An 11,700-nucleotide genomic window follows, 5' to 3' on the forward strand; every position below is an offset into this window, starting at 1 on the left:
CACTAAATTAGGAGGTAACTTTCCTAGTATAGGCTAAGATAAAAACGTTCCACAAGAAGGAGTCTAAATTAGTCCTAGCTCCTACCCCTACTCCCGCACCTGCTCCCGCACTAGTTATCTAGAAGCTAGCTAAGAAGGGTAGTCTAGGTGCTATCTTAGCTAATACAGAGTCTAAACTAGGTTCTAATAGAGAGATAGACATAGAATAAAGAGGTTTCCTAGGGGTAGTGTCCTAGGAACCTTAAGGGTTCTAGGTTAGTTCTAAATAGGATATAACAATAAATAGCAACAAGAATAATAGTAATAGATAGTAGTTAATAGATAATATATAGCTAAATAGGATATAAATTAGTTCTAATATTAGGCATAATTATTGTAAAGTAATATTAGATCCTCCTTGCCCTTTTCCTAGGCTTAAATCTATTTTAGTAAGCTACGTAGGGGACCTAGCTAATTTAGATACTATTAGTAGAATGCCTGTAATTTATAGGGAGCACCTATAAAGTTAGAGGCAGGATACTAAATAGGATTAGGATTGTGTCTAACCTACTTAACCTTATATTTTAGCTTAGATTAATATAATTTGCTAGCTAGGATTTCTTCTACCTCCTATTCCTCTACACCTTGTATAGGGGTACTAGGGGGTTTTAGAGCTTCTTATCTAGGTAACAGGTCTTAGGGATCTTTATATAGTATATTAGGAGAGAAAACATTATAGATCTTAGAACTAGGTAGTAATTAGAGGCAATACGCGTTTCCTACTTATTCTAATACCTTAAAGGGACCTTCCTATTATTTAGATAGTTTTTAGCTAGGTCGTGAAATAGCAAGATTAGTAGTAGATAGATAAATATAGTTACTAACCTTCTAGTTAACTAGATAGTAATAGCAATTAGTAGTAGAGCGTATTTAGTCCTAAGCTCTTTCTATATTTTCTTTAGTAATCTTCTAGGCGTTATGCATCTAAGTAGCAAGGGATAAGGCGTCCTTATAGTTTAGTTTCTCTAGTATAGTAGATAGGGTCTTTTCTAGTTTCTAATACTAACTTTGCTTTAGTAAGGAACTAAAGAGGAGCTAATATAGAGCTATACTAATAGATAAATATAGAAGAGTACTTTAGGTACAGTCTATTATAGGTAGTAGCTCGCTCTAGTTGTCCTAGTAATAGGATATAAAAGGCCTTAGTCTCTAATTAATATACTTGTTTATAATCTTAGTTTGTCTATTAGTCTATTTATAGTAGGTAGTAGAGAGCTTAACTTTAGTGCCTATAATCTAATAGAACTTAGACTAGAAACTAGATATAAACTAAGGGCCTTAATTAGAAACAATAGTATCTAGAGTGTGTCTAAATTAGTACACCTACTGCACAAATAAGGTAGCTATACCTTAGGCGTCTATAGTTTTATAGCAAGGGATAGTAATAGCTTGCTTTAATAGGCGATTAATAATAACTATAATCTAATTATAACCCTATTAATCCTAGGGAAAGTCCTTAAAATTAATGCACAGGTGCTGCATTAGTAGACTAGGGATAGGAAGGGGGTAGAGTATGCTAGGGAGTTAGTGCTATCTTAGGTGCCCTCTCCTGCATAGGATATAGTTCTAAACGTAGCGTTTATAGGTAGTCTCTATACCTTTCTAGTAGTAATATTAGGCTAGAATCTAATAGGTTTTAGTAGCTAATAGGTAGGTAGTAGACACTTAATTATAAGCCTTACGAATTAGTCTAGTGCATAGGACTAATCTAGCAGGCACGCAAAGTTAATCCTAGTAGAGAAGGAGTCTATTTTCTATCTAATAGTGCTTAGGTAACTCTAATCTTTCTATTAGGAATAAGGACCTATTTTCTTAGAGAAGAGTTTTAATAAGTTCTAGGGATCTAAGAGTTATAAGGTTCTAAACTACTATAATTAAAGCAAGGATTAGTAAGGAACGCTTAGCTAGGTAGTCTTACGCTAAGTTAGAGTTAATTTAGGGGTGTAATCTATCTAGGGCAATTATTACTTATAAGCAATTATTCCTTTAAGTAGTCTTAAGGTTAATTATATCCTATTCCCTTCTGCTTAGGATATTAGCTTAGGCGTTGTAAGATCTAGGAGTATACTTAATTTAGAAGTTAAAGGGACTTATAACCTCTAGCTATCTAGCTTGCCTAGCACTAAGGACTTTAGTAGATATAAAGTACTTTAGTACTCTGTATTCTGTGTATACTCTAATAAGGTGCTAAGTACTTATTAGGTTAGCACGCTATTTCTTAAAGGCGTAGATTATTACAAATAATTCTTTATTATAGATTTCCTAGTTAAGTTTAGAACTAGTAAGGGTCTAACTAAAGAAGGATATAGGGTACTATTTCCTATTAGGATGCTCCTATAAGAGGATAGCTGCAATAACTCTATTAGAGGCGTCTATCTCTAGTTTTAGAGGGTATTTAGGGTAGAAGTAAGCTAAGCTTAGGATTGCTAGTAGGGCATTCCTAAGCTAGTTAAAGGCCTGTTAACATTCTAAAGTCTATATAAATAGGGTAGCAGGACTCTAGAGAGTAGTTAAGGGCTTAGCTATCTTAGAGAAGTTTTCCACAAATTGCTAGTAGAATCTAGTAAATCCTAGGAAGGACTTTACTCTAGTTATTGTCTTAGGAGCGGACTAGTTTTAGAGTACTTTAACTTTGTTAGGATCTACCTCTAAGCCTTTGTTAGTAAGGATATATCTAAGGTAACAGGTACAGGTTATATAGAATTTGCTTTTCTTAATATTAGCCTATAATCTAGTAGAATAAAGACGCTTAAGGACTTTTTAAATATAGTCCTTGTAAGTAGCAAGGTCTTTAGAGTAGATAAGGATATTATCTAGATAGGCAATAGAGAAGTTATCTAAATAATCTATTAGTATATTATTTATATAGCGCTAATAGGTTGTAGGTCTATTATATAGCCTAAATAGTAGGACTTTATATTTATAGGCACTATACCTAGTGTGGAAAGTAGTATACTCCTCTAATTTAGGGTCTATTTAGATCTTATTAAAGGCAGCATAAATATCTAGCTTAGTAAAGATTTTTACTTTAGCTAGCTAGGATAATAGATTATCTATATAGGGTATTAGATACGCGTCCTTTTACATTAAGCTATTAAGCTTATAGTAATCTATATAGATCCTAAGGCCTCTATTTAGCTTCTTAACATATAGGATAGGAGAGGCAAATAGGCTCTAACTAGTCTTAATAAAACCTTTCTATAAGTGCTCTTGTACATATTCCTTAGTAGCCTAGAGTTCCTTAGCATTTTAATAATAGAGGGGACTCTAGTAGTTTAGAAGGGGTTCCTCTAGGACTATCTTGTGGTTATAAGGCTAGTAGATTAGATGTTTGTTAGCCTTAGCCTTATTAAAGACGTCCTAATAGGAGTTATAGTTAGATAGGAGCTTCTAATCTAACAAGCGGTGGTTAAGAGTATCCTATTTAGATAGGGTTTAGATCCTACGCTTAATCTTATACAGGCTAGTAGTAAAGAATTTATAACAAGATTTTTTTATATTAAAATAGAAAGCATTAGCAGAAATAGTAGTAATTTAAAATTTTACAGGTAGGGTAACAGTTAGTAATCAGACTAGGGTAGGTAGTGTAATAGGTTTAGTAGCAGCCCTATAAGCAGCTAGAATTTTAAGTATACTACGTATCCTGTTAATTAAACTAGGACTATTTTAGTTCTAGTTCTCCTCTTAATCCTAAAGGGCGTCTCTTTGCAAGATATTATAAGTAACTAGAGTAGACAGCACTTGCTAGTAGAGTTATACTAGAATTAGAGGTGCGGGGTCGTAGGTTAGAGGATATTTCTCTAGCTAGATTAGTTAAGATTTATCTATATTAATTAGGATTTAGAACTATTTTAGCTAGTATTATCTAATAATACAATCCTAAGAACCTAACTCTACTATTATAAAGGGGCGGTTATAAACCTTTTAGCTACTAACTATTATATAAAGCTAAATATAGTAGGCAACTAGGGAGGTAATCTAATCCTAGAACCCTTTAATAGTAAGCTTATATAGTAGCTTTTAGATAGGTACCCTAAGTATACAAGAGATATTATAAGCAATTTTTAAATTAAGAAATAAGTAACCTTAGGCCCTAGTATCTACTAAAGCGTTTAGGCAAACACTAGATCTATTAAGGAATAAGGTTATACGTGTAAGTAAATAGGAACTAATAAATATTTTACTTAAGGAAAGGTTTAATAGGTTATATTAAGTTAGGTCTAGAAAGGAGGATCCTTATAGGCGTTGTTATTTCCTGTCTAGTAGCTATATAAATTAGTTAATTTAGTAGGTTCTTCTTTCTTAGAATTCTTAATAACCTGCTCTATATCTATACCCTAAATCCTAGGGGGTTTAGGGTAGTTACTAGAGAGGTGCCTAGGCTTTCTATAATTATAGCAAGTTCCTAGGGTTCCTATTGTAGTAGCGCTAGGAGTGGCTAGTGTAGTAGATAGGGGTTAATTGCTTTAAGGGGTAGTGCCTTATTAATATAAGTAGGGCATATAAGGTTTAGCTATTAAAGGTCTATTATAGGGTTTCTAATTAGCGTCTAAATAGGACTAGTTTCTAGAGTGTTAGAAGGGGGTTAGTCCTTTTCTAGATAATAGAGTAGTCTAGGTAGGAGTAGATAAGGTAGGGTATAGGCAGCGTTCTATGTTAAAAGTAGTAAGATAATCTACTATAGTCTTGAAATTATTGTGCCAATTCTGTTAGAAAGTAAGGTTTAGCATCCTTAGGGAAGGTGTGATCTTTATCTAGAGGTAGTAATACTACTCTAATTAGGGTACTTCTCCTCTAATAGCAAGACTCTAGAATTATAACTTAAAAGCAGGGAACGTCTCTATATTAGTTATATACAGGTAGTTAAATATAGTCTAACTCTTAGCTATCTTATTTCTAGTAATAAAGTAAGTTTAAAGGAGGGTAATTATTTCCTTAGCTTTTTATAATTAAAGACTTAGGGAATTAGATAGGTAACGTGGCTCTAAGTATTCTCTTGCTAGTCCTAAGTAGTGTCCCTAGACTAACGCCATCCAAGCTCTAGAAGAGGGGTAGTAGTTAGCGTTAATCTCTAGCCTATCCTAAATAGATGCTTGCTATTATCTAAAAGTAGGATCAGCACTATTACTAAGTGTAGAGATATTTAGCGTCTTTTTAGATTGTCTCTTAGCTTTTATAGCATATACTATAGGGTTTAATGTAGAAGCTAAAGACTAGCTAGGTTAGGTAGTACCCTGTATCTCCTTACAGAGGGAGGTGTTGTACAACTAATTAGTAAGTTACTTAACTTGTTCCTCTAACCTCTCCTTTTTAGATAGGGTTAATATATATTTATCTTTAAGGCAGGTATTACTTTAAGATTTCCTAGGAGCACGAGGCACCTTAAGGGATAGATAGGAAGTAGGTCCTTCTAGGAGGGCGTTGTTAATTAAGTCTTCCTTATCTAATTTCTTTCTATTAGTAAATAGGCTTTTAAAAGCGGCTAAACTAGATACCCTTCCTTTGCCTTTGTCTAATATTTTGTAGTTAATAAGAATAATAAATCTTTTTTTTTAGGGGGTTTAGTTATAGGGGGATATTAGCTTTGCCTCTAATTCCTCTAGGCTTTTAGTAGTCTCTAGGTCTCTACCTTAACGTAATCTAACACGATTTTTCTAAAGGTAATCTAGCACTACCTATAGGTCTAGAAGTCTAAGCCTATAGGCTTTAGTTATTAGAAGTTCTAATAGCTATTCTAACTATAGAGTTGTAGGGTTAGATAGCTTCTAGAACTAAATTAGTAGCTTAAAATAACAATAAGTGCGATATTGTTAAATGCTATTACTAGCTAGGATAATATTCTTCTTGTAATATAACAACTTAGGTAAGTAGGGCATCTAAAAGGTATCCTATACAACTCAAAGGCATATGGGAGTGCGCGTCTGTACAGAAAAGGATAAGATTCCTACACCTATAGGTCTTGTACGAAAGGACAAGAAGAACATGCCTATCCTAACTATAGGCGAGCTGTTCTCTATATATATTAGTAGGTTAGGCCTTTATTAGGCCTAACTTGGCATAGAACAATAGGCAGGCAATTCTGCCTTATTATTACACTACCCCCTCCTGTAGAGAAAGGATAGTCCCTATCCTTAGGATTAGGTTCAGATCCCTTATTAAAGAAGAGCTTTTTGCAAATAATTCTACCTTTACCTCTGCCTTTACCTTTACTTCTTCTTCCTAGGGCACAGACCCCTATCCTTAGCCTGCCTATAACTAGCCCTCTACCTACTAACTTTCTTATTCCTATATCCCTAATTTTTTAAATATTTAACCTAATCTATCTAAAATCTAGTAAGTATTTTATCTATATAATTAAACAGTTACTAATCTAAATTAGAACCTTTAGCTATGCTAGTACTAGTACTACTAGAAGTCCTTCCTGTTGCTTATTGCGCTCTCTATATAAGAGTAGTTAGGGCTCTAGCTAGGGGCAGGTTTAATAATTTTAATTTTAAGTTAAAGAATTCTAAGAAGTGCTAGTACTATATCTCCTAGAATAAGTATTGCAATCTAGTAAGTATCTAAGTCTAATAGGGTTCCTTTACTAATCCTAGCAGATTTCTTCTTTTGTTAGCTAAGAGTACTCTGCCCTTAGGGGTGCTCTAGAAGAATACTACAGCCTAATTAGAAACCCTGCTAAAGGGGATAAGGATAAGGAAGCTGTGGTTGCCTATTAGAAGGATATTAAGCAGTTTAAGGCTACTATTTAAGAAACTACCTAAAACCTTACTAAGTGCGTTACTATTACTAATACTTAGACTAAGGGCATAGAAGCTACTAAAATCCTTATAGCTACCTATTATACTACTATATCTAATTCACGTTAGCTTTAGAATAGTATCTATAAGATAGTCTTAGTAGTTAGGGGCTTAACAAAGGCTATAAACAAACTTAAGGAGGAATTAGCACTAAATTAGGAGGCAACTTTCTTAGTGTAGGCTAAGATAAAAGCATTCTACAAGAAGGAGTCTAAATTAGTCCTAGCTCCCACTACTACTCCCGCACCTGCTCTAAACCCTGCTGCACTAGTTGTCTAGAAGCTAGCAAAGAAGGATAGTCTAGGCGCTATGTTAGCTAATATAGAGTCTAAACTAGGTTCTAATAGAGAGATAGATATAGAATAAAGAGGTTTCCTAGGGGTAGTGTCCTAGGAACCTTAAAGGTTCTAAATAGGATATAATAATAAATAGCAACAAGAATAATAGTAATAGATAGTAGTTAATAGATAATGCGTAGCTAAATAGGATGTGAATTAGTTCTAATATTAGGCATAATTATCGTGAAGTAATATTAGATCCTCTTTGCCTTTTTCCTATACTTAAATCTATTTTAGTAAGCTGCGTGGGGGACCTAGCTAATTTAGATACTATTAGTAGAATACCTGTAATTTATAGGGAGCACCTATAAAGTTAGAGGCAGGATACTAAATAGGATTAGGATTGTGTCTAACCTACTTAACCTTATATTTTAGCTTAGATTAATATAATTTGCTAGCTAGGATTTCTTCTACCTCCTATTCCTCTACACCTTGTATAGGGGTACTAGGGGGTTTTAGAGCCTCTTGTCTAGGTAATAGGTCTTAGGGATCTTTGCATAGTATATTAGGAGAGAAAACGTTATAAATCTTAGAACTAGGTAGTAATTAGAGGCGATACGCGTTTCCTACTTGTTCTAATACCTTAAAGGGGCCTTCCTATTGTTTAGATAGTTTTTAGCTAGGTTATAAAATAGCAAGATTAGTAGTGGATAGATAAACATGGTTACTAACCTTCTAGTTAACTAGATAGCAATAGTAATTAGTAGCAGAGCGTATTTAGTCTTAAGCTCTTTCTATATTTTCTTTAGTAATCTTCTAGGCGTTGTGTATCTAAGTAGTAAGGGATAAGGCGTCCTTATGGTTTAGTTTCTCTAGTATAGTAGATAGGGTCTTTTCTAGTTTCTAATACTAACTTTGCTTTAGTAAGGACCTAAAGAGGAGCTAATATAGAGCTATACTAATAGATAAATATAGAAGAGTACTTTAGGCACGGTCTATTATAGGTAGTAGGTTGCTCTAGTTATCTTAGTAATAGGATATAAAAGGCCTTAGTCTCTAATTAATATACTTATTTATAATCTTAGTTTGTCTATTAGTTTATTTATAGTAGGCAGTAGAGAGCTTAACTTTAGTGCCTATAATCTAACAGAACTTGGACTAGAAACTAGATACAAACTAAGGGCCTTAATTAGAAATAATAGTATCTAGAGTGTGTCTAAATTAGTACACCTACTAAACAAATAAGGTAGTGTGGAAATTTGGATCACTAAGGTTAGGAATGATTTAGGAGATAGATCATTAGATTGTATCTACTATAATCGGACTTATATATATAGAGCTTCAGCTACCCTTACTAGAAGGTGAATAATTAGTAAACCTTCCTTACTAGAGCTCCTGCTTTTTATTAGGCACTTGGCAGTAAGCTAGCAGTTAATTAGATAGTGGGTCATACAGGGGTATTAACTAGGATTAATTAGGATTAATTAGGATTAAGATACTCTATAATCTAGTTAATATCCCTCCTGCAACACACCCCCTAGGTGTAGGTGGATCTTTTATTATTATAGTTGCGCCTATAGTTAGTAGGTAGTGTGGCTAATTAGAGCGTTGTATATCTAAAGGGTTAAATTAGCTTACCCTTTAGATACTAACTAGCGCGCCTTCCTTATTTAGCCTGCGCTTGCGCGCTTAGATATTATCTAGACTAGGCTCTATAACTCTATCTACCTAACTATAATCTTTACTATAGCTTAAATTATAAGATTATGCAACTAAAGATCTAAACTATACCTATATCCCTGCTAACCTATATCTTAGTTAAAGTTAAAATCTACTACTTACGCTTGCTCTACCTACGCTGCCCTTATTACCTCCTATATAGCTAAAGCTGTAGTTACTAAAGCCGCCGCTACTAAAGAAGAGCGTGCTACTACTAAGCGTAAGGCTATCGCGGAGTGTGTAGTAGCTAAGCACGTAGCTACTGCTACTATAGTTAAGATTGCAAAGCTAAGGAAAGGCGCTCCCGCTCTAGCTCCTACTACTCTAGCTCTAACTCTAGCTCCCGCTCCTCCCTAGACCTTATCCCCTATCCCTACTCCTGCTCCCTCTCTAGCTCCTAAGGAGACCCTAAGATCCTCCTACTGCAGAGAGCCTAGCATTCGTTGTGCTAAAACTTATCTAAATTATCTACGCTTAGCGCTCTTTAATAAGTCTAATAGCGAGTGCTATAACTCTTCTAGTAGGGGGACTTAGTACTAGTAGTGCTCCTCTAGGTATAGCTATATCCTAATATATATAATCTATATAAGAATTTTTCCTTTATAACGCTTAGTAAGATTTATACTAATAAACTAATAGCCCTAAGCTTGCCTAATATTCTACGCTATCCTTCCTAGTAAGGAAGTAGGTAGGTAAGAGCTAAGACCTTCTTAAGGATAAGAAGTAGAGGGTCTTAGTACTTCTTAAGGAGAGTAAGGCTAAGTAGCAGGAGCTAGTAAAAGCTGCTACTACTGCTACTAAGCTTACGCGCAAGGCTAATACTATAGCTAAGGGCGCCTAGAGCTCCTTATTAGAAGATAAGGACTCTAGCTCCTCTAAGGTTCCCCCTATAGATCCTAGGTTAGGGTAACCTAGGCAGCTCCCTATAGGCTCTAAGGCACGCTTCGCGCGTGTAATAGAGCTCCTTAGGGAAGCTACCTAGTTAATAATAAAGAGGTAGGCTATAGTTAGTTATTCTTATATTATATATTAATAAATATTATATACTACCTTACTTTAATTAACACTATATAATATATACTCTACTATTATATAACTTTAGGTGCTCCCTAAACCTTATAAATTATTGTGTAGTTAGATTTTTAGTAAGCCTATTAGCTAATATATTACTAGTAGGTAGGTAGGTAATATAGAAAGATCCCTTTATATACTCTTATCTTAGCCACATGTTTTAAATATCAATATAGCGCAGCTTAGTAGTAATCCTTTTATTATTACTTACTACTAACCTAATAGTTTGTTAATTATTATAATTAATTATCTAGGTAGTATCTAAAGTAAGGTGTATTTTAGTTAAAAAGCGTTTTAACGCTATTGCTTCTTTGCTTACTTGCTTAAGCGTAAGGAGCTCTGCCTTAGTAGTTAACGTGGTAATAGTTGCTTGTTAAGCTACCTTCTAAATAATAGGTCCTCTAAAGAGCGTGATTAGGTATCTATATAATAATTGCTAAGTATTAATATTATTAGCAAATAACGCATTACTATATATTATAAGCTTATTAGGATCCCTATTCCTATATTAGATTAATTAGTATTAAGTTTAGTATAGATAGACGATCACTTAATTAACTGCATTAAAGTGTTGTTTAGATAGGTTAGTAAGGTATTAGGAGAGCTAGGAGGCTGTATAGGCAATATTAGGGCGCACTATAATTAAGGTGTAAAGGATTAATCTAACGTGCTCCTGATAGTCCTTAATCTCTTTTTTAGTGGCTTCTCCTATGCTCTTTTTAATATCTTTACTTAATAGTAGTATAGCAGGGAATTTTCCTATCTCTACTAGATTAAATTTCTTTATAATCTTGTTAATGTATTTATTATAAACAAGCGTTATTGTCTGTTTCTTTCTATCCTAGATTACTCTTACCCCTAGAAACCAGCTCACAGGTCCCTTTTCTTCTATAGTATATCTTTGCTTTAGAGCTTAGATAACTTTGTAAGCCTGGCTTGCGTAGTTTTGGTGATAGAGCGATAGGATATTATCCACATAGAATATTAACAAGATACTGCGATCTCTATTAAAGAATAGGCATGGCTCCTCTTTAGAAGCAATAAGCTTATTTTCTTAGAGTGTAGTTAAGAGCTTATTATACTATAATAATAGTAAGTCTTTTAGTCTATATAGAGCTCGTTTAAGCTTAACGCACTTCCTAGGTATTTAATATCCTTTAGGTAGCTCGCAGATAACTATAGGGTATTAATCCCTTAAGGCGTTAAGGAAAGCTCTAACAACGTTATATTAATATATCTTAAGGTTAAACTTAGCTCTAATAGCTATTATAGTCCTAAAGGTTTAAGCTACTAGGGTAGCTGCGTAGGTTAAATAAATTAAGTTAGTAAGCTATAGATCTCCTCTTACTACTATCCTTGCTTTGCACTTAATTAGGTAACTATCCTAATTAAGCTTGTATATAAACACCTATTTAAGTAGGAGTAGACGCTCTCCCTTAGTTAGCCTATTAATCTCCTCCTAGGTACTAGCTTTTAGTAGAGTATTAATTTCTTTATATGCTACGTCTCTAAATTACTATCCTATTTAGTAGTTATAGAGATCCTTCTATTAATTTAGCTCTTTTTATAGAGTGTCCTAGTGCGTATTTCTTTTAGGGTTTTTAGGAGATTTGCTCCCTATTACTACTATAATTATAGCGTAGATTATAGTATTTATTTTAGGATATACTAAAAGATTATATAAGAGATTTCTAATAAGATCTATACCTAATAAGTCTATTACTGTATATATCCCTACACTTGTAGAGCCTCCTAGTAGTTTTAGTTTATTAGGGTCCTGTCCCTAAGCTTGC

This window comes from Plenodomus lingam (genome assembly GCF_022343315.1).
Source record: "Plenodomus lingam strain CAN1 chromosome Unknown contig_7, whole genome shotgun sequence".
In the NCBI taxonomy this organism is placed as follows: domain Eukaryota; kingdom Fungi; phylum Ascomycota; class Dothideomycetes; order Pleosporales; family Leptosphaeriaceae; genus Plenodomus; species Plenodomus lingam.